General features: G+C 36.7%; 1 protein-coding gene across 3 annotated transcripts in view; it reads left to right on the top strand.

The window, feature by feature from the left end:
• The window catches only part of LOC149075323 (sodium-dependent phosphate transporter 2-like), a 74524-nt gene that overhangs the window by 23226 nt on the left and 26990 nt on the right, over nt 1-24308 (top strand). Inside the window, exon 1 of one of the 3 annotated variants that reach the window (XM_089242685.1) lies at nt 23118-23366. The exons of the other annotated variants lie outside the window; for them this stretch is intronic. The gene's annotated coding sequence lies outside the window, so the exon portion shown is untranslated. Of the gene's footprint in view, nt 1-23117; nt 23367-24308 lie in introns of those variants that run through there. 3 annotated transcript variants of the gene reach the window in all.

Consider the following 24308-nt stretch of genomic DNA (forward strand, 5'->3'; position numbering starts at 1 on the left):
ACTTAATAATGAGGGCCTTCTCACATTTTATTTTGGGCTTCAAATTAGTTTAACTTGCATTATAATGCAGTTTTATTTTAGTGCCTATTATAAACCATAATTAAAGCGGTAGAGGGATTAAATGAAACCAATTTTTCAGCTAGTTTTTTTGGGTCCTTGGTAAAATACCTTAGTTTTAGTTATTTTTTTATTTTTTCCATAAATTATAAAAGCCGTTTTAGTGCCTATTTTAGGTATTTTTAGTGTCTTTTCGCCTGCCTATTTCGAATATTTTTAGTGCCTAAACTTCCGGGCTCGACTATAATGTAACGTAAAGAAGAGAAGAAATTTTGATTATTTGAATCCACATCCTTTGTTAAATTGAACGATGCGAAATTCATCCCGATAATTCTGAAATTATTTTTTTATTCATTTTAAATTTTCATCAATTATGAAACTATTTTTTTTCCAATAATTCTGAAATTATTTTCTCATTAAGGTGTTCTTTAGCATTTCTGTAAAATATGTAATTATGTATGTACCTTTTGGATGCCAAATTTTTCTTCTCGAAATAATGCAGCCTATAAGAACTCAAAAACTGTTTTGTCTTGAGGGTCCCCCCAACCCCGACTTCGTTACAACAGCCCTTTTAATGTATCAAATCGCATTACTATTGAATCTGAAAAGTATATCTTGCAGTTGTTCTAATACAGCAATACAGATTTTAGAGATCTTTTAACGGTTTTTTTAATTTAATCATTTTTCTATGGGCCACGCATTGAAGACCCCTGGTCTATCAGTTGCTCTAAACATTTTTGATTCTCGAAGGGCTTTTCGAAACGTAAAATTGAAACGAGTATGCATGAAATGTTAAAGAAACGAAGCCCCACCGTAACCAATTATTTGTAACAATTCCAAGTGACAAGCGCACACACTTGTGTGTTTACCACTGAAAAAAAATCGATTAACAGCCATTGTGTCGTTCTCGTGCCAGGAAGATCCCCTTCGGTATCGTTTATGTGCATGGACGGCTACCTTCGGTCTAGTTTGAAGAGTCTGGACGAGAACGGTAGTGCGCCTGGATGGCAACTTAAATTCTCGCTTGCGGGCTTGGACGACCATTTCGGGCCGGGTTGCGGGTGATTTTTGAATTTTTCAAAAGTGTACTAAAAAAAGTTTTTTTAGTACAAAATCGTGAGATATTTTCATCTGCTAGGTACATGGTTCGATGGTGAAAAATTAGTCAAACGTGTGTGTATAAGCACATTCCCTCATACGAAACCCCACGGGAACCAAAACAATGTTTAACAACAGTGGGCTGTCATTTGTTTCCTTGGGCTTTCTTATACAAAAAAAAAATTGTCTTGGCACTTGTCGGCATAATTTATCAATTACTCAAAATGTTGATTCTCGAGGGGCTTTTCGAAGTGTAAAATTTGAACGAATATGCATGAAATGTTGAAGAAATAAAGCCCCACGGTAACCAATAATTTTCAACAATTTCGTCACAAACACACGCTACGTGCGTTCGGTATGCGCAATTTCACACCACTTTCGCCTGGACAGTAATCTTAGTTCCCCTTTAAAGAGCTTGTACGGCTACTTCCATTCCACTTTTATGCCTGGCAGACCTCCTTCGGTATCGCTTGTGTGCACGGCTACCTTCTAGTTTGAAGAGTAAGGACGACAACGTTCGTGTGCCTGGATGGCCGCTTGCAATTTTAGGCCGGGGGACGGCCATTTCTTCTATATTACTAGAAGTGTTGGGCTTACACTTTAGGTTGCACATCATTAGCGCTAGTCCAACAACCGCTACTGGCTTACAGCCGTATCGACAGCACACACTTCAAAGGTTCTTCAGCTTTGAAGCGGAACTTTCATGCGCTCTCTTCACTGCTCTTTATCACAGAGTAAGAATAATATCTTTAGTCTAATTATATCTTTATTCTATGCTCTTTATTGACACTCCGCCCCAAAAACTAGCTTCGAAGTTCGTATCATCATCCATTTTAATTCTTTGTGCTCCTCCACCATCCCTCTCTCCTTGGTTGCCGAAGAGCCAACTTCAGATCGATCTTCATTTTGATACGGATTCCGGTTATGTGAGATTGTGTTCCGACGTCCCATTTCTATGTTACAAGTATTCTTCACTTAACCCTCCAGAAATTGAGGGTTTTGAATTTTTTTTTACAAAATCGTGGGGTATTTTTATCCGCCATGTAGCCTATATGGAAAGCAATAATAGCCTACTCCGCCAAATTTTATAAAATACATGAAACGCGATACAGATTTTTCTAGAACATGTCTTTTTATGATATTCCCATGGTCTTCCTGGAAAAAAAAAACATCGCTGTCCCAAGAAATCGTTTCCCCATAGTATTCCAAAACAAAGTGATTCTCGTGGTCTATCACGGTCGTTGCCATAAAAACTAGTCCTAATAATAATTGATTCCTGTAGTCTTCGAAAAATTGCTGAATGAAATTTTTATTTCTGAATCAATTCTAAGGGTGCTCCGATCCATACCACAAATTTCCGTGAGAGCTCGAGCACCCACAGTATTCCAGGCTCCGATGCCATCAATCTTTGTCCTCTGTTAAATTTAAATTTTTATTATTAGACCCCCACATTCATATATATGGTGCCCTTTCATTTCTGGTGGTTTCCGTGTACCGTAACAGAAAAGCATTTCCGACCATGCATCGCTATGCGATTCCGAGTCTTCTAGGTGTGCCCTAAGCCCCTCCTAGAAGTTTGAAAAAAGTGTGATGCTTGTATATATATATATTTTACTTACTTACCGAACACGGCCAAGCTCTATCGCTTGCGCAATTTAAGCACATGACCCCGGAAGGCGTGGCCCGTGTCGGAAAAATATTATTTACTCTCTCAAATTACAAATAACATAAATATACACAGATAAGATACATCAAATTGGTGAATATATATACACTGAACGGGACTGTGCAACGGAAAGCCTAACTCAGCTAATAGCTCATGATGGTAGGCATGGTCCCACAAGGGTGGGGCTGACAGGGCCGGGACAATTGTTTCGTCATATTTTGTTTTTTCATGCTATATATTCACTATAGAAGGGCTCGTGAAAAGTTTGGCTTGGTGGACAGCCAAAGATCCCATCCTAGGGGGGCCCTGCTCCAGGATGTGGGAAGAGGTCATGATAAGTTATCTGTAACTTTGTATGAATAGCGGAGTGTGACGTCATCTTTCTCTGTGTTCCTAATCTAAAACCATTCAGAATTACACCACTTTTGTATAAAATCCAATTTTTCTTTTCTCTTGGATCTTTTCCAATGAAAAATCTGTAAGCAAGAAGCTGCCATAAATCTTATTACACTACTCTCTCCATCAAATAGATCGTCCATCAAAACACAGCAGTTATATATGTTGCCCCTCCAACACTACTAAAACGACTCGACTGATCTTGAATTGATTCCAAAGAATTCTCGCAGAATCAAGATCGTGACTTGAAGTTTTGTTTTAGTAACCAGTGGCGTCGGAAACGGGAGGTCCTGTAAGTACTCGAGAACCCTCGGTATTTTGCAGAGAAGTGTAAGCACAAATGAATTTATGAAACTCAAGCTGAGCACCCACGGATCTAAATAATTTCCGATGCCCATGTGTGTGTTAGTAACCATTTCAAATCCGATCTCTCAATGCAGCTTCCTGAATGGGAGATATGAAACTAATGAATATCATCAGTTATAAACCTAATGCATTCAAATTAATATTGTTTTGTTTCTGTTTTATTTTTCTCCCGATTTTATGTCAAAAACTCAACCTACGACTACATAATTTTTCAGGAAACTGCTTTATCAGCTTTCGTTCTCCCCATAAGTGTTACAATGACCTGAATCTCGAATACACTGAGTCAATATCGCATTTCCGTTGAAAAATGAAGTGTGGGGGAGGTGTATGAGAATATGTTCGTAATGTTCAGCGAATGAGAAAAATAAATAAATAAATAAGCATTCACCGAGTGAATGCAATTGGCCGTCCTCTGTAGACTCGTCGTTCATTTTTTTATGACACGTCGCCATGAAAGCCAGCTCGTTCTCCTTACTTTTTTGCGCTTTCCCAATTTGAATAGTATAGTCCAGTCAGCCGCTGTATTTACTTATAGACCCAATGTTCAGAACACCTGGTTTTAATGTCAACAGTCTCCTTGAAATCGTACCGGTGAACACCGGCGACGTGTTCCGTGAAAAGTCATAAACTTTGTCTGTCTCTTTTTTTTGCTGCAGCTGACGTGCAATGTGGTGGATATTTTACTGCAGTTTCTCTCTCTTGCATAATGGTTCAATTCTGAAATAACATTCTCTGGGGGAATGTAAAGGGTGGTAGAAAAGTCCGTGACACAGTTTAAAAACTAATAAACAATCAACCGATTCATCAAGGAAAGAGACCTCTTGTGTGCATTGCGCCGAGGTGAACTCGGAAAGAAAAGTCAACTGGTCTCCACGGGAATCGAATCCAGGTCCTCTTGCAATCCGAGTAAGTGCACTACCATATACACAACTGGAGACATGGCCTTCACCTTATTCCACGCACTGTGACGTGAGGCGCTGAAATGGAGGCCCTTTTCTTCAGCAAATGACCTCCAGGTGGGACGGTAGATAGAGTTAGCAGGATTTTTTCTCAGCCAAATACATCAAGGACAGAGACTTCTTTATGGATATTATGCAAAGGTTAACTCGGAAAGAACACTCAGCTGATGTCTTAGCCGGGAATCGAACCCATGTCCTCTTCCTACCCAGTAGTGTATATGGTATTGAACTTGCCGAGTTTGTAGCAGTTCGATTCCCAGCGGAGATCAAATGACTTTTCTTTCCGAGTTCACCCCGATATAATATCCAGAGAAGTCCCTTTCCTTGATCGAAAAAAATCACCAAGTGAATTTTTAAAAAAAAATGCAATTTGCAATAAAATTCTGATCGTGACACAGCGTTTTTTTTTTTTTTTGATGAAAAATAGTTTACAGCTACACTCATCGATGGTGACATATCATGAAAACGCGGCATAACATGAAATGCGACCCAAACAGTTCATAATTAATGTTTATTACGATTTGCTTCACATAAAACTTCCTCATTTCAATATGAGAACTCTTTGAAGCTCGCGCTACAAGCGATATTTTCAGATAGCATTGCACTGTACTTAGCAGCTATAGCTGCAAACAGGCATGCCAAAATGCTAAACAACTCATTTCTGGATCTCGAAAAATTATGTTTGCCAATGTTGTTTATCTGTGGCCTCATTTACACTATTATGTCGCTTTTTGTGTGTTATGCAGAATTTTTTTAGTGCGTACCAATTTAAAATAAATTGCACAAAATAATATTTTGAACTTTCGTGCAAACCGCACTTTTTTTCAGTCCATTGGTGGATTTTTCATCTATTTTCAAAATGCGTCATGGACTTTTCGCCCACCCTGTATACTTCTGTATATTTTCCTCTGTTGTGAAACCCTTTTATATACATACTAGCTCGCAATATAAGCTACTATTACTTAGCCGTACATGTACCCCGTTCACACATTCCTCATCAGAATTTCTAATGAATCGGTGTATGCCGGCACTTGAGTTCTGAATGTGTATTGCTATATTTATGTCGTCAGAAGTATACGTGTTTCATGTTCTACTGGTCTTCCATATTTTAAAGTGAAAAATGTAAAGTACTTGGGTTTTTCATGTTATGTATGAATCGTGTTGAAGATTTCACTGCTTTCTGCGATCGCAATGTTAGTTACTACTTTAGCACACAACCAACTCCGGTCATATAGTTATACAGCAATTTACTACCGAATGAGTTGGGCTGTAAATGAAAGCGCCATCTACCGGTGGTCACCTCAGGCTCGATAAGGGAGAGAACATATTGTCTACATTCTTCCCCAGAGTCTAACTCGCGGACTTGAATGCAACCTTCATGGTGGTAGACGAACATCGTACCACTGCGCCACTCTCCCAATGTAAGCTGCTGACTCGATTTCAATCCCCGCGATCGTACATAGTCGACTGAAGTTGGTTTCCTAAGTTTTGGGACGTAAATGCGACGTGGCTTAACTCTTAAAAAGTCTTATCATCTCGCCATGAATCACTCATTACATTAACCGTATCCATCACAAGTGGTCAGTCTTATCTAGAACTTCATAATTTCCATGTCGATTACATAATTTCATGCAATGCGACGCCGTTTATGTTTTTTTCCCCAATGATAACTGATTTATGTTGATTGCAGAGTCTTTACGTAAAAACGTTGATGATTGACTACTGATGCCGAGCTACGATCCACGTGCCGTTATTAGCTACTTGCAGCTTAATCAAGTTTTATGGGTAAATAATTAACCATTTTGTGAAAACTATTAAGTTGGTTTTTTTTTCCGGTGGGTCATGCTGTCGATCTCGGCAATGTCGTAGCAAGAGGAGGAGAAGGTATCAACCCCCCCCCCCCCCATAATACTAGTTGCCTAACTCCGAAAAACAATTCTGTTTGCTATGTCCCTGTATCTTGGTATATTCCAGGGCTGGATGAATCCCAGATTTCCTTTACGTAGTTACTAAATTGCAGGCTGAGAGCAGCACAAAATGCACGGAATTTATAGCAGCATATCTGCCTACATGAAAGAGGGTTACTATGCCCTGAAAAAATCAAAAGAAGAAAGAGTATCATTTTGAAACTTTTTCTTCGAGTAAAAATGTTTTCGGTGCCTAAAAAATTGTTCTGCCACCTAGATTTGTCCAGCCCTGGTATAGTCCAATACCGTCTTAGGGCCGTTCAAGTATCACGTCAGCAATTTTTCAGCCATTTTTGACGCCCTCTCCCCTTGTCAGCAAAATTTCGTCATCTCTCTGCCCCCTATCACATATTGGTGGGATCAGAGACTGTACACGGGGAGGGGGACATAAAAGGGTTCCTGCCCCCCCCCAAACGATCACAAAATCATTTTTTTAAATGCAAAATGAAAAAAAAAATTAATCAAAAATTGCGAAAGTAAATACCTTTATATGTTAGGGGTCGTTCAAGTATTACGTAAGCAAATTTTTAACCACTTTTGACCCCCCTCCCCTCTTGTCAGCAAAAGACAACAAAACTCCCCCTGTCAGCAAAATTTCATCATCACTGCCCCTATCTCCTAACGCATATTGGTGGGATCAGAAATGTACGCGGAAGGGGGGGGGAACATAGGGGGCTCGTGCATCTCCCCCCAGACGAAAAAATATATTTTTTAATGCAAAAAATATTTAAAAAAAAAAATAAAATTTCGGAAGAAATACCTTTAGGCTATATGTTATTACAATCGATTTCTGTGGATTTCAATTCTATTTAAAGGGTAATAACTCAAAATTTCTCTTTTAAAAAATTCATTGCGTTCCACCCTTTAAGTTTAAGCCATATATAACCTTGATCCGCAGACCAAATGTGGCCCTGAAGGTTATCTGATGTGGTTTGACCCCTTCAATCCTAATTTTGTAAAAATGAGCTAAGCGACACATTTGCAAATCGCTTAAATGACCCGTGGCATAATTCCAGAGCATTTAAGTGGCCCGTGGCACATTTTCAGATCACTGAAGTAGGCCTCAAAGATGACTTTCACATTCAAAGATCACCTAAGTAACCCGCGACACAGTTGCAGAACACTTAAACGATCCGTGGCACATTTAGAGATCCCTTAAACTAAACGATCCGTGGCACATTTAGAGATCCCTTAAACTAAACGATCCGTGGCACATTTAGAGATCCCTTGACTGACATGTGGCACAGATTTAGAGCACTTAAGCAGCCCCCAGTGCGGTTCTACATCATTCAAGTTACCCGCGGAACATCCCCAGATCACTTGAGTGATACGTGGCACAGTTCCAGAGCATTTAAGTGACCCGGAAATATTTCCAGAGCATTCGAAGGATCCGTGAAACATTTAGAGATCATTAAAGTGGCTCTGTAGGGGACTTATCAATAGGTAGAATGTTAGTTCAGGCGCCCAATAACTATTGAAAGGTTTTTTCCGGTTTTGGAGCACCGAATAAAATGCCATTAAAAACATTTCATAATGGGTGGTTGATGACCTAAGCATCATCCAAACCCCCCCCCCCCTGTCAGCAAATCGGAAACTCTCTCCCCCCATCGATGCTGACGTAATACTTGAATGACCCCTTAACACTTGGCGTCGGTCGGGAGCCTCAAGAGAAGTGGGCCTCACAAAAATGAGAACTGGTTGAAATTTTCGAGAATTTGCCAGGTAGGGTATATCTGCCCTCTCTCAGAAAAATAACTTGGCCCGGGGGCCCATGATGTCCTTAAGACGGCGCTATTATAGTCTGCATCAGTAGTAGCCAAGCACTGGCACAAACAATAAAACATACTGCATTAAATTACATTAGTGATCATTATTAATTTCAACAGTAGACATCTTGATTAACAAACTTGAGTATTTAGCACTCTTAATATATAGACTATTACTCTTTCTATTCAGAAATACAGATTGGTTTAAAATAAGATAAATTCAAAGAAATATCAGAAATAACGGGACCCAATTTCAAATAATTCTTCCTCGTAAAACTGTAATAAAAACAATTTATCTATTTAGGACCAAAAATTCACAAAAAATGAAAAAATGCCTAAAAAATTTAAAGCTGATTGAAACATATGTGGAAAATACGATCATAAATAGTATATAAAGTTTTAAGATAAACCAATAAACACATACTTAAAAAACCGTGGGAACAAACCAATATGTGTGTGTGTGCACATGTACATATAAAACGATGTGTTGCCACGAGAAAACATTTTGGTGTTATTTTCATAGATCTGCCCTGGACGGATATAGGTCCTTGGGAGATCATACCTTGTATTCAGCTTGTGTGTAGTTTGTGTGTTGTGTTGTTTCAGTTACGTCATTGTTATGTATTTTATTATATATTCATACACATAAAAAAGTCTTTACTCTCTCTTAAGTTCATTATTTCCTAGTTATTTATTATATGTTTTCATCGTACAACGTCTTTGAACACAGATAGCTCATGAATAAAAAAATCTGCTTCTGGGGCTCGGTCGATTGCCCTCAAAATAAAACGGTTTGATTTTCCAACGTGTTCTCAAAACAGGTCGATTGACTGTCTGATTTTTTCAACATTTTAGGGGGGGGGGGGATTAAACTTCCCAAACATGTTATTCAAGTAACCAGTAATCATATGCAAAAATTATGTGCAATTTGGTTAAGAAATTGGGAGATTAAAAATAATTTTGATGCGCATATGGCGCGTGCCAGAACATGTTTTTACTAGCGTCCACAGCTGTTGACGTAAAACATTGAATGGTGTCACTATCCCGGATGCAACTAGGGTCACCGATTTGGGAATTCTCATTGACGAGCGGCTTAGGTTTTCTGAACATTGTTCAGCGGTGGTCAAAAAATCGAATAGAAAGCTTGGCCTCATTTTCAAAAAGGTCTCCGCGTTCTCCTAAAGTCATTCTTCCGCTTTTTCGAGGCATAGTTCGTCCTGGACTGGAGTATGCTGTAAGGTTTTGGAGACCATACCTACAGAGGGACATAGATTTGGTTGAAGGGGTGCAGAGAAGAGCTGCGCGTGTCCTTATTGGCACACGGGGCTTGAGTTATGAAGAGAGACTTCATTTTTTGAATATGTTTACATTGGATGAACGCAGGTGTCTGGGAGGTATCATCGAAGTGTTCAAAATTTTCAATGGGATGGATAGGATGGACCATGAACTTTTAGTACACCGCCAATCGACTGCTTTTACAAGGGGACACCAGTATCGATTGGTGAGGGATAATGCAAGGCTATCGTGTCTCGGGGAATTTTTCTGTAATAGGGTTGTTAATAAATGGAATAGCTTACCCCCGGAGGTAGTAAATTGTAACACAATTGACACGTTTAAAAAGAAATACGATAAACATGTTGGGGTAAATCGAGAAGCTATCCATACTTAGAATAAGACAACCATAAGTATTCTTTATGCGAATTGTATGATATTTTATCATGTATGTATATTGTTTGTAATAGCATTTTTAATTGGATTGCTGTATTTTTGAAATATATGACATCCATATTTTTATGGGCATCTTTTCTCAGCCACCTCGTTGGGCATTTTGCCTGTTGTGGCGTTGTATTTGTATTAATATCTGAATTAATATATATTATAAGAATATGTGATTGTCTTTTCTTTGGGAGAAATTTGTGGTTTCAAGTTATTATTTTCACGAAATTTATGACAGTTAAGCTCATTTATAGAGAATTAGTGAAATATCGGTTAACATTTTTTTTTTATTTTGTTGTGGTTGACGCTTTTTGTTCCGTTTCCTGACAGTTTCGGTTTTGGTGATTGAGCTTGCCAAAATACATTATTTTTGGTTTTCAGCGTCGTCTATTTCTGACTATGTTAATTTCGGTAGTATCTTTTCACTCAATCGTCCTTTTTTTATCCGAAAAACCGGATAATTGCCTAATTCTGGAACTGTCAAATATTTTTCCCTCTAAACCCCCTAGAAAATGCCCCTTTTTTATGAGGTTGGCTTTCCTTAAGATTTTCAGCAGATGCAAAGTAAGGGGATAGAGAAAAGTGTTCCATTGAAAAATCTAGTTTACGAATCATCTTGGCTCGTCATTGCTAAAACTAAAGGCTTTTAAAGAGGCGAGATATCTCGTCAATGCCACAGGGAAAAGTTAACAAAATTTATTTTTCTCATCCGAATTTTTTTAACAGCTCTCTGTCGCCTCCTTGATCATCTTTCATGGCTCCTCTTACAATTGATTTTCCCCTTAGAATATCCCAAGACTACTGGGATTTCCCCCCCCCCCCGTCCCCCGTCCCCACAGGTTGAGAACCACGTTGCTATATGGTAACGACGATCAAGCTCGCAAATATGAGAATTAAACGGAAGTTTGTTTCATGAAAAGTGCCGTAAGTTTTATGGGAGAATAACAAATGATGCTGTGTGTGTACACAAGGAGGAAAGAAAAAGCTTTACTCAGCAAAATGTTGCTCGTAATTAGCCTGGTTTAATGAGATTCATCGCAGGAAGTAACTGCATTCAAAACAGATCAACAAACTGTTATTTAGATCAATCTGACTGTATAATTGACTCAGATGCGTCGTCATCACTACTGCATTAAATACCTTTTATTCCAATTAAACTTGGAAAACCTGTTTCATCACAGTGATTAAAATGTTATATAAAAAGATTATGTTAAAATACTGTGTCCAATTAACTAAATATTATCTTATATATTCTGACTTATTCACCTATATTGAGATCTAGGATCTTGATCATTTTTCAAGTTTTTTAAGAAAGTTTTTAAATTTTTGATAATTTTCTTGGCTGACCATATTTATGAAGAAAAATGCGGGAAATTTGAATCCGGAATACGAGAAAAATAGAGCAAAAAAGCTCTTTCTCTCTCATGCCCCCGTCTCAACCAGAACCAGAACAGAAATTTTTCGGAGATTAACTGGTCCTTGTGCGGGCCATCTATCCCCATAAGGGCTTGGGGCCCGTCGCGTCCCCCGATGAAGAGATAGACAAGGGAGTGGTGTATGTATAAATATGAAGTGCATGTATGAGGGGGAGAAATTTTTTTTTTTTTTTTTTTGACATGTCCAGGAAAATAGAATTTTCGATGAAAATATGGTTCTTGGCATTAACACATTTTTGCAGGAAAAATGACGGCACAACCTCAGATGTTAGTGTTAAACCCCCGACTCAAGTGAACCCATAGGATCCTATGTTATACTCGCAGCTTCTATCGCATATATTCTAGAAACCTTGTTCTATCGCCCCCTCTGGGCCATTCCATCGCCCACTGTGGAAAATAGTGGAATAGGCTAAGAAATTAAGGTTGCCACTCTTGAGTCAATTGAATACTCGTATGCTGAACATATGTTTTAGAAGCTGGAATTTCTTCATTTGGATCTTGTGGTTTTGATTTTTTTTTAAATCGATTATTTTAAGTTATAGTTACTGATTTCGAAACTATAATTTTGATCATACTGTTACTTGTTCTCCTGCAAACTCTTCCCAAATGGTGCTTGTGAGGAGAGGGACTGATAATTCCAAGAATACGAACAACTACTGCTCATAGTGGAGACAATAAATTTTGGTCTTGCCGTCTGAAACTCCCCTCAAGCTGAATTTGAAACTGAAATGATCACAATTTTTTGTTGAATGGACTCGTATTTCCCAATGCCGAAAAATGTTATCAAAGTATTGATCTAAAGGTTTTTAAATATGACCACTTATCGAAAATGTTATATATTGGTACAATAATATAGGACATTTAATCAGTTTCGTTAATTAATCCAGTCACATTATTAACTTTTTACTCAAATTTTAATCGAACTTTAATCGGATTGATCGCGAGTCAATTAATTCAACTAAAATTTTTAACTGCGATTAACAATTAATAGATTAACCGGCCCCCGATTAATCGATTAATCAGACCAGCCCTACTTTAAACCTAAAAATACTATTTAGTAATGGGTGCAGTTAATAAATTATTATAACTTAACTATTGCATACTATAATATTCTCATTGATTAAAATTATCGCAGATTAAACCCTTCTACAATATTGTTGGAAATAATGTAATTTAAAAAAAAAATTCTTTAGGAAAATCTAGCTTTTTTTCCTTTCGGAGTACTTTCGATATTTTCAGAACAATCCTTCACAAAGTTTTGAGCTGGGTATTTTTTATTAAGAAAAAAACCCATTTCATTATTCTTGAAACAAAGAGGATTGGCTTTGCGAAAAAACACTTACAGCAGCCTTTCAATGACTAGTTAATCCTTTAAGCGGCACAGCAGAAATCATTAAACCCCCTGAAAAAAATTAAAATTTCTTATCTTTTTTAATGGAGTAGGCCTCCTTCCAATTTTCAGCCGGTGCAAAGATAGCGATATAGGGAAACGTGTTCGATTGAGAAATCAACTTTATAAAATGTCTTTGCTCGTCAATGCTAAAATAAGAGACACGAGATTGTGTGACCAGGTATCTAGTCAATGCCACCTAAAGGGTTAAATATACTGCGTGTAATTCATTAATTTGATAATTTATCCATTAATGCGATTAATTTTATTCAAAATTAATTGATTGCAGTTTCTAAAAAATACATACTTCTAATGATAGAAATTTCTTAGGCACGCCTAATGCATTACAGAAATGCGATTTGGTTTCAACCTTACTTTCCTTCCGGGATCCCGGTAAATTCCCGGTTGTATTTTAGGTGCGGGATTCCGAGAGAGAAACCTATAGTCAAATGGTCAGCTCATAATTCCCCTTCTCGACGAATTTTCATATCCGTCGTATCTTTCCAAAGATGTAAAAATGCTCAAAGACGTCATTTTCATTACCATCGACAAGACGTAGAGGATAAATTGCGATAATTTCCACATGCCACTCCTCATCATTGAATGAAACATCTCGAGGTTAGATAATATCACATGATGGAAAAAGTAATGATGGCAATGTGGATGCGGGGGTCATTTTTGTATCTGGTAATGAAAAATAGAAAGAGAGAGATAGAGGAAACGTTTCTCTCTCTCTCTCTCTTTCTTGGCAGAGTGTATTAATGTTTTTCTATCGGACGTTGCATATCTATTTTGCTTCCTTTTCGAAAATAGTTTGGATTCTGCAGACAAAAATTTGGCTGTTACTTCTCACGATAAAGAAGACGCTTGATTATGTTCCAAGTTTTTTACATACACCGGTAGGAAGTAATTAATAAAATGGTGTAACTCAAAAAAATCTCAAAAACACTAATAAAGAGTAGCTCTCAGCATTATACAGATTTTTTTTTTCTAAACATTCCGTTGGAAAATATTTGTGGTGTTTTTTTCCAACACTTTAGAATTTAATGAAGGTAGCCTTCGAAGAGACCTCGAGAAAAATCTCTTCCTCCTATAGGATATTTGAAAAAAAAAAAATATCGGTGAAAGGAAGGGGGGATGTTGCAGAATGAAAAGAAATGGATGTTTCTCTTCCTGTTCTTGCAACTCACTGGGATGTGATATTTATAGATTTTTTCGTTTTGGCGGGCTCTTGATCCAACCGACTTTCGTCAATGTGACATCATCAACCGTACCCAAGGATTTTATTTATTGCTCGTGGGAAGGTCTTCGCTCTTCCTCGATGTATATTCTCACCATTGGGAGAAGGCTTTGAGCCTCGCTTCGCATACTCATGAGACTCATCATGGGAACTTACCTCTTTATTCCACGGAAGAGGCATTGGAGAAGTCAAATTTTATGGGACATTAATATCTCTTCAGATAAAGACTGAGATAAAGTGTCGTACATACCGTGTGAGGGGCAGATTTAAAACCCAGCCCCGCAAGTGTGGTTCGAGTAAAATATCTCTACCCGTGCGGGACTTATTTTTGACGCACCCTTTTCATGTTTTTTTTTGGTCGATAAAGCTCTTTTTCGCCCTTTCAGCTCGGATTAGATGCCTCTCTTAGAGTAAACCATGTACGGCCCGTGGCCCCAGAGCCTTTTCTATAGGCCCGTGTGTTATTCATTCTACATCTAAATACATGTATCTTACGTGCCCACCCCCCCCCCCTCCTCCTCAAAACTCGGAACCACGGGACATTGTTCAGGATACCTATCTTCTTCTCGTGGCTCCCATGTCTTATTATGGATCAGATACTCCTCATCCAGGATCGAGACCCTTCCTGCTTATTCAAGTAATTTTCTAACTAAATTTACAGTGAATTTTTTTTATAAATAGGGTCAAGCTCTGATTCCCTCTTGTGGAGATTCTATATAAGGGATTCTATATATTCCCCTATATCGTTTCATCATCATGGGCAATAAGTGATGTTCTGGAGGCTCCGTACTTAAGGCACTTAGCTCCGTAACAGCTTACACGCCTACTCTCGAAAAGCATAGTATCTGATCTCATCATGTAGGTCCTTATGAATATGAGAGGGAGGGGGGAGCACCATACCTGAATGTGCCCATGCTTTAAGATGGTCCGGGTTCTATTGGCAGTTCTTCTGGAAAATATTCACAATTTTCCCGACATATTTTTCCTTGAAAGTTTTATTAATTTTTATTTATTTATTTGTCATCTACATTTTTTTCACAGCTCTCTGTGCCCCCCCCCCCAGTCTAGTCACTTGTCATGCCTCCCATTTTAATTAATTTTCACCCGTGGTCCCCCCCCCCCAGAATATCCCAGTTCCAGTAGAACTGAGGGAGTCAGCCCCTACAGCAGTGTTTCTCAAAGTGTGCGCCAGGGTCCTAGGGGCATCGCAATGAACTGAAGATATTGATTTATGTGTCTATTTAAATTCTTTGAAGTGGTTCTTTCTTATGTGGCAAATATCTACCGAAAAATTCTGGGAAGTCACAAATGAACCATGAATTGGGCAAGGGAGCCACGGGTGACAAAAGTTTGAGAACCACTGCCCTATAGGCTCCGCCTATGTGACCAGGATTAGAAACGCTGTTGTGGAGGACCACTACTACTAAACCAAACATGTACCTCGTCCATATTCCTCTGCAGAACTTCTAACGAATTGGTACATGTTCGAATGTGCGTGTCCGTGTTGTGAACGTAATGTGAAGCCTGTTTCTGCGTAATGCTTGTTATAGTGCTGTCATCTACCACATCATTTTCGAACTATGAGTGAAGTGTAATTTTTGAAGATTTTACCGTTGTAGGCCTGTTGCTCTCTGCGGTGAGACTTTTTAATAGGGAGATCGGCTCGCATTCTCACCTCGAAGTTGGGAACCTGTTGTGAAAGACCGCAAAATCACCCGCCCCAATCCCCCCCACAAAACGCGTAAGAAAGGCCTTGTGTGTTTCATTCAACTATGTCGTCTTTGACACAATGCAGGAAAGCCTCAGTGGAGACAAAGGTGGTTCTATTGTTTTGCTGCCCTTCTCCCATTCTAGTCTAATTTTCTTGACCACTCATTCATCAAAGCCACTCTTTTGGTCACTCACATGTTTGCACACTTTCTTGATCGCTCACAGACCCGATCTCTTACTTTCTAGGTCACTCTTTTGGTCTCTCACTGACGTGGTCCTTTGCTCTCTAGGTCACTGTTTTGGTCACTCGTTTGCTTGCACGTTGTTTTTGTCACTCATATGCTTGCAAACTTTTTAGGCCTTTCTTGTGGTCACTCACTGATCTGTTATCTTGCTCTCTAGATCAGTCTTTTGGTCGCTCATTTTCCAAGTCCCTTCATCTCTAGGCAGAGGTAAATTTATCGTTTTACTGCCTGTGGGCTATTTTAATTGTAATTATAAATTTGAAATGTAAATTAGTTTATTTAAGAGGATAAGTGAAATCTATTTTAATGTAATTTCTCCACCCTTCCATTCAACTAATTTTCTTGACCATTCATTCCTGAAATTTTCCGTCCCTCCGATCTTACCCGCTAAAAACTCCCATGTGAATACGCCTCTGCGATGGCACTACCATATATCCTGATAATATTATTTATACCAAAAAAATAATATTAATTGTTTCATGAATTGATTACGTGAAGAATATATATTTTGAAACGTTTTTGATTGAGGTTTGTGTGGGAAAGTTAAAAATATTAATGCTTATAATGACTGGCGTTCGCTTGAGGCTACGATCAGTTTTCGCCATATAAATCGATATTTATATTTACTTATGAACCGCATTCATAACGGCAAGTGCAAAATAAAAAAATAAAAAAAATTAATTACGTTTACTAATTCTGTCTCGCAGAAGCGTGAGAGAGAAAGAGAGAGGAAAGGAAAATTATTTTTCGCTCTTTATATAAATTGAAGAATTTAATTCATTATTCAGTGTTTTTCTTCTTCACTTCAGACACATGTTGATGTCGTTTTTGTTGTTTAAGATTTCCTGTTTGGGTCACATTATAATGTTATTCTACATCGATTTGAATTAACATTTGCAATGACGCATGTTTTCTATTTGATTGTTCTCTGTTCAATGTAGGCCATGAGATGAGGATTTTGTCTTCTAATTTTTTTCGAGATGATTGTCTAGCCGAACTGATCGGCGCCTGCCCATCCTAAACATAACATGCATTTTATAAGTATTACATCTAGATGACGCCAATTTTTATTTTAAATGATCAAAACATCTTTCTTTTTTACTCTGCGTCACGATCATGTGCGAAAGTCCGACAAAAGGACGTTAGCATCGATGTCCTTCGAAAAATCTTTGTTTACGAATTTGTTGGAATCTTGCATAACAGTTGTTTTGATTTGGTGTTTTTTTTCTCTTCATCTGCATGACTTTCTCACCTTTTTGTAATTGAAACAGACCCTTGAGCATGACCAATCACGTCATTCTTCCATCCAGGTGACGCCGGCTGCATGTTTCTCTTCTAATTTTCTCCTCATTGGAAATGCATACGCAATTAATACTATTTACTACATTGACGTATTCGATTTTTTGATTTTTGTAATGAGAACGTGAAAATAAACATGGGATCGGGATGGGGGGGGGGGAGAGGTAGGAAGACACAAAGGGGCCATTTTTGTCGAAGGTTTCCCCATTTTCATTTTTCTTATCGAAATTGCTGGTCGAGTTAAATCAGAGTCGTTTCTTCTATCTGTGACGTTGAATAGTGAATAAGTACTGTGTGTTTTTGAGAAAATGTTTTGGTTGATCGGATTCAGCGGCTTTCCGTCTTGTAAGTACAGTAGTGTTTCTTAGCAGTTTAATTTTTGATAGCACGCTTACTGCCTGTATGTCGAGCCACGACATAACGGCAGAAATTATCAATGAATATATCTTAAAAAACCCGTAATATAACGTCCACAATAGCCATCTCCGTTATAACGCTAAACAGATGTTACGTCCTTTAATGTTTTCACACTTTTTCTCAGAAAAAGTTAAGTATTATCCTTTTTGTGATCCTTTTTTATAACTTATCGAAGTAATAAAATTTTGAAGCAAATGGTATTTTTGGAATTCAGAATGATAGGGTTTGCTAAAAGCTAACACATCTTGAAATATCAATAACTTATTCAGTTGATTTGAAAATTCAGATTGATTGGCAGAGCAAGTTTACGATATCAATTTTTACAAGGTCGCCCAGTTTTTAAACGGGACATTTTTCTGCCAACTAACCAATACATTTCGAGCAACTAGTTTATAAAAACAGTATAATCCAAAAAAATAATTTTGAAGAGTAATTTCACTCTTCAAAATTATACGGGAGAGCCGAAGGAGTCGTGATGCGCACTTTGAGAAATACTACTACGATCTGTTCTTAAACTGCACGGAACTGTTGTTTCTTTGCGCGGTCTAACAATATAATGAGATCAGTAGCAGGACTGCAACTAGATAACTTGGTTAGAAAGGGCAATCACCCATTTTGGTGCCGCCCCCCCCCCCCGTTTAATATAGAAAGAGTGGTTGAAAAGTGGATTCAGCGCCCCTTTAGCCAAGCACCCAGGACATCAGCACATCCTGCTTCTTCCCCCCCCCCCCCCGCCATAGTTGTGGCCCGGATTAGTAGAGACCGGGCACAAGGCCTCGAGTCAAATAAGAACCTCCAAATTATTTTAAAAAATTTGTGAGATGCAAAAAAAAATTTTTTTGGTTTTTGATTGCGCCAAAAGAGGACCAAATATCCCTGATTTCTGGCCCACCGAACTCATTGAGACGTCCATGAATGAGATGAGATGCTACTTTATGCTCCAATAGTTTGTATGATGATTTTGTGAGTGTAAACATTTCCACTGTGCCTGCCCACCCCGAAGGAATATTAGACATGGGTGGACTGTATTGGACCAATTCTTGAAATTGGACGGAAAATAATCTACTGAGTGAAGGAAGCGAACTTGATGTATGTGTGTATAGTGCGACTGCGACCAATTGACTTGTTCAAACACGGTAGGGGTTGTTGCCACCATTAGACATCCATATTCTTATGCCAAACAAATGTTATTGGTGACAGAAATGTGGAATCACCATATGTATGTTCACTTGTTGAAGCGATGCCTCCACGAGAAATGCATGCAGCTGCAGCAGAAGGGAATTTCTTTTGCGTCTCTTGCTATAATGTATGGATAATCTGAATAATTCCGTATTATCACGGAGAACTACACAGTAAACATCATTCCTGGTGGGAAAAGAGCAGGGGGGGGGGAAGAAAAACTTACAGGCTTTGAGCTGCTATTTTACATGAAAGTGATAGTCGTAGTAGTAGTAGAGTAGAATTTAATGCTGATGTACGGTTTTTACCAAGCCGTAAAGCCTCGATTTATATGATTGTTTTCCTCCCGTATAATACGATATTCATAAGGAGCATCGTGATTTTTTTTGTTCTATTCATCGTGTAGATAGTATCGAGAAATCATAACTATTATACTGCTACGGCTTATACGTTATTTTCATCCTTTCTAAGAAACATGCTGCATTCATTATGCATACACACAACACTCAGATGAGTGTAAACAAGTTTTAGTATTATCAGAAAGATATACATATAATTTTTCTCCTTTAACCAAATTTAGTTTTTCCCCATCTCTGCGCAACACGCAAGAGCAAAAATGTATAAGTACTTGGAGAAAATATTTTTAAATGTTCAACGCAGGAAAAAAAACTTGGCGAGTGTTTCCTAAATTAATGATAAAGAGGTTCTTGGTGCATTTTCGCGTGATCATCTCATCTTTTAATATAACTTTTTTTTTCCTTTAAAAAATTAAAAAAACATATATTTAAACATATATATACTGTTTCGACAAATTTTAAATTTTCATAATATTCATTTTGTACATTTTTCTATGTATATATAATGTATAAACTTGTATGAAATTTTAATATCGTGTGCAAATACACATCAAATAACACTATTCACAAAACTTGACTATCCCAAATTATGTTAAAAATAGAAATTTACTTTTGGGGTTGTCTCTAACAAAAATTGAATGAGTATTTTTTTTCCGGATTACGAAAATCCACGCAATCTTTCGTGAATTTACGTGAATTTTTTTTTTCGTTCAGCGGAGGTTGTGGGACACACGAAACGTATGCAACGTAACCAACATGGTGACTTCCTTCGATGTTCATAAAGGAAACAAATCCAGACTAAAGAATCATGGAAACGAGTGTATTTCTTTCCTCCACGATCGGCTCTAGATGTTACTTGAAAAACTTTAAAATTCAAGGCAACACCCTGTTTGTTATTGGGTCAAAAACTGTTTCAATTCGGTTCCGATTTTCTTCAATGTAATTTATAAGCCGCATTTGAAATTTAAGAAGAAATCAAACTATATATGAATTTATGAAGTTAATTATTCTACTATATAGACACGTTTAAGATATTGTAGCACACATATCCAACTCAAAAGTTGGTCTGGTTTATCATTTTCTATTCGATTTTTTCATGAATCTTTATCCATGAAAGAACTTAAGTTTTTGAAAAAACTGAGCATTAAATTTTCAAAATTATTGTGGCCAAAAGCAGCATTAAATTTCCGAATTTCCTTGTTGAAATTAGTACTTTTAAAATTGATTTTTGTGGTGGTCATTTTGTGCTTGTCTCTAAAAGACACGATTGTGATGATTACGATATCTATGAGGCTTTTTGTTATACAGTCAGACCTCGGCATAACGTCAGCCATAGGAACCGAAAAAATTACTTCATTAGCGGAGTGACTTAATAATGGATAAATCCAACTCGCTAATTTCGCTAACAGAAACCTCTAAAACTGACTTCTGATATCTTCTCAAGCACGAAAATGAGAATTAATGTCTCCGTATTGTCTTATATTATCCAATTGCATCTCAATTCATATAGTTTAGGATGTTATGAAATTAATTATGGGCCCATATAAATTACATTGAAGAAATTCTGCAGCTTTAATCAAGCATTTTTTGAAGCAAAAACAGGCAGATCGATTCATTTCCGTTTCTTTAATTTAGATTTTTTCCTTTCATGAGTCGCATGTGGCATTTCTTTCATGAGCGTAATTAAAGATAATTCCAGAATTAATGAAACAGATACTTTCAGCATTGACGAAATTGACAATTTCAAAATTAATGGAAGTGATAATTCCAGAATTAATGAAAGATAATTCCGGAATTAATGAAAGATAATTCCGGAATTAATGAAAGATGATTCCAGAATAAATGAAAGAAAAATTCTAGTTTTAATGAAACAGATAAGTTTGGTTCCAAAATAAATGAAAGCGATAATTTCAGTATTAATGAAAGAAATAATTCCAGAATTAAGAAAAAGGGATAATTCCAAAAATTAATGAAAGAAAAATTCTAGAATTAAGAAAAAGGGATAATTCCAAAAATTAATGAAAGAAAAATTCTAGAATTAATTAGAGATAATTCCAAATTAATCAAAGAAAAAATTATAGAATTAATGGAAGAGATAATTCCAGATCGATGAAAGAGGTACTTTCAGCATTGAAGTGATAATTCCAAAATAATTGGAAGCGATAATTCCGATACAGCATTAATGAAAGATAATTTCAGATTGATGAAAGTGATAATTCCAAAATTAATGAAAGATATAATTCCAAAATTAATGAAAGAGATAATTCCAAAATTAATGAAAGAGATAATTCCAAAATTAATGAAAGAGATAATTCCAAAATAATTGGAAGCGATAATTCCGATGCAGCATTAATGAAAGATATTTTCAGATTGATGAAAGTGATAATTCCAAAATTAATGAAAGAGATAAATCCAAAATTAATGAAAGAGATAAATCCAGAATTAATGAAAGAGATAATTCCAGAATTAATGAAAGAGATAATTCCAGAATTAATGAAAGAGATAATTCCAGAATTAATGAAATATAATCTCAGAATCAATGAAAAAATAATTCCAGCATTAATAAAAGAAATAATTTCAGCATTAATGAAAGAAAATTCCAGAATTAATGAAGGAAAATTCAAGAATTGATGATAGAGAAATTTTTCAGCATTAACGAAAAAAGTTATTCCAGCATTAATGAAAGAAATTATTCGAGCATTAATGAGAAAGAAATGATTCCAGTATTAATGAAATAAACAATTTAATCTTTTTTCATCTTTAGATGAGTTCCTTCTTTCTTTAGTCTTTAAAACGCAATATTTAGAGACCGAACTATACATTTCTACGAGCAAACGAACTTTTTTTTCACCGAGTCACGTGGTTTCCTTGCATTTGATGTCTAAGCCGTCGTGGTGGCTGGATGCTCCCTCCAGTAACATAAACTCGATGCGATTAATACGCTTTGCACACTGAGCTATAAGGAAAGGTTTACTTATAGCTCAGTGGCTTTGCACAACTTTTGCAAGAGAACCAGGGTTCGTGCAGCGCCATCTTTAGCTAGAGCTTTAGAAGGTGTTGGTTCGTGTCCCGGTGTTGACCAGACGCAGGTTAACTTTGCAGTGCAGAGAAAGGTAGAGAGTGTATTCCTTCGCAGCAAAATATAGTTCCCATATATCGGAGGCTTACGATGATCATTTATGCAGAATATTTAAATTTTTTGAATGATTGCAAAAAAATACTGAAAAAATATTGTTCTGAATCGATCTTTATTCGTTTAAGAATTTTAAATTAGGTCACCATTATACGTAAAAAAAAAAAAGATTTTTCTCAGTGAGATTGGCGAGAATCAGGTATACCTTACCATGATCGCGCATCGATACATTGGTTGAAAGGCTTTCGTTGTCATAGCAACGTGTGATGCGGTTCCCTCGTAGCTTCCCTTTCACTGCAAAGTTAACTTGAAACGAACTATAGATCTGGTCTTTTTTGCGGCCATTTGGTTGGAAAAAAAATGCCAGTCTATATAGTCGCATAATTGAAATATGTATTACTGAAAAAAAAATTCTAGTTCTTCAAGATCGCGATTTTAATAGTTTTTTTATGCAAATTTCAAAAATTCTATTATAGTTGTTAAATTTTTTTATTATTGGAGAAAACATATTTTTAAAGAACTGGTTTAAATAACCAGATTTTGGATATTTTAATTTGTATATCATGTAAAATATGTTGACTATCAAGAACCATCTGACTAGTTATTCGGATTTTTATGAAATATGAATTTTATTATTTTTTATCGTCACATGGTACATATATTCCCGCCAAATCTTTGGCTCACGGTTCGGCTTCGAACCGTATCCTTTTTTTTTATCCGCCTCTCTCGTGCGTGCATCTCTCTTTTCTCTCGTCCATTTCGTCAGCGTGCTGCCGCCGTTATCTTCGATGCGGTGTCGCGGTATGTTGAAATATTAATTCCCCGACAAGAAATGGATTGTTAAAAAGAAACTATAATATTATAATTAAATAACTCAAAATTGAAGTTAAGCTCCGAACGTTATAGTCAGTGGAAAGTAATATTTTGTCATTCAAAGAAGTTTCTTCAAATAAAAGAGAAGCAGTTTTTAGTAAGTCTATTTTAAGGATTTCGCCACACGCGTTGGTTTGTTTTTTTTTAAAGAAAAGACCGACGAATTTCATTGTTACTATCTTTGATATTGTTATTATTATTATTATTATTGGATTGTAGTTGGTGAGATCGAAATATTTAGTGTTGAATTTAGTCTTGTTTGTATCGCGCGAACGGGTTTATCCTCAAAAAGAGGATGACTAGAAATTATTATATTGTTACAATCACTTTTTTTCCCCCCCACGTGTGAAATTGATAGTGTTCTATAAAAATCAAATCTTATATTTCTTTCTTATGAAATGTAAATTTTAAAAAAAAGTTTTAAAAGTTCTATGAAAAAGTTATTTTCTTGAATTATTTTAAGAAATAATGTGATTATATAATGATAATATTAATATATACCTATTGATATTTCTTGAAGTGAGCAGAGAATTTGAGAAGAAAAATCTAGAACTTGAATTTTTTCCAGCATAGAGAAATAGATATAAATTATTGCTGAATACCATCTATAATTATGAAAAATAAAATAAAATGGTGCGATAAATATACTGAGAGAATATGAGGTATGATATGCATATCTAATATGAGTAATTAGGCAAGGATTGCGTGGTAATTAATAGAATATAGTATGTTAATGAAATATAATAATTGATGCACTCATGGCCTTCGCAACTAGAGCAGCTGAAAGATAACTGGGGAAATAGTAATCTAACTTCTACAGTGTAATTATTTTTAAATTGTTTTACTAGAAAAATCAGATGTAAGGGCGTCCACCCACTGAGTCATATGTACTGGAGTGGTCATGTGATGCCCCATGCCGCCCCCCCCCCCAAAGTCTGTGGCCAGAATTACAGTATAAAAGTTTTGTAGAAGATATTTTATCAAACTTTTTTTTAGTGTGATCCCGGTTAAGATTTCAAATTATTCTGGCAAAGTTCAA

The sequence above is a fragment of the Pholcus phalangioides genome, unplaced genomic scaffold (genome assembly GCF_987345545.1).
Source record: "Pholcus phalangioides strain wild (caught in Gottingen) unplaced genomic scaffold, Ppha-v1.0 ptg000015l_1, whole genome shotgun sequence".
NCBI lineage: Eukaryota > Metazoa > Arthropoda > Arachnida > Araneae > Pholcidae > Pholcus > Pholcus phalangioides.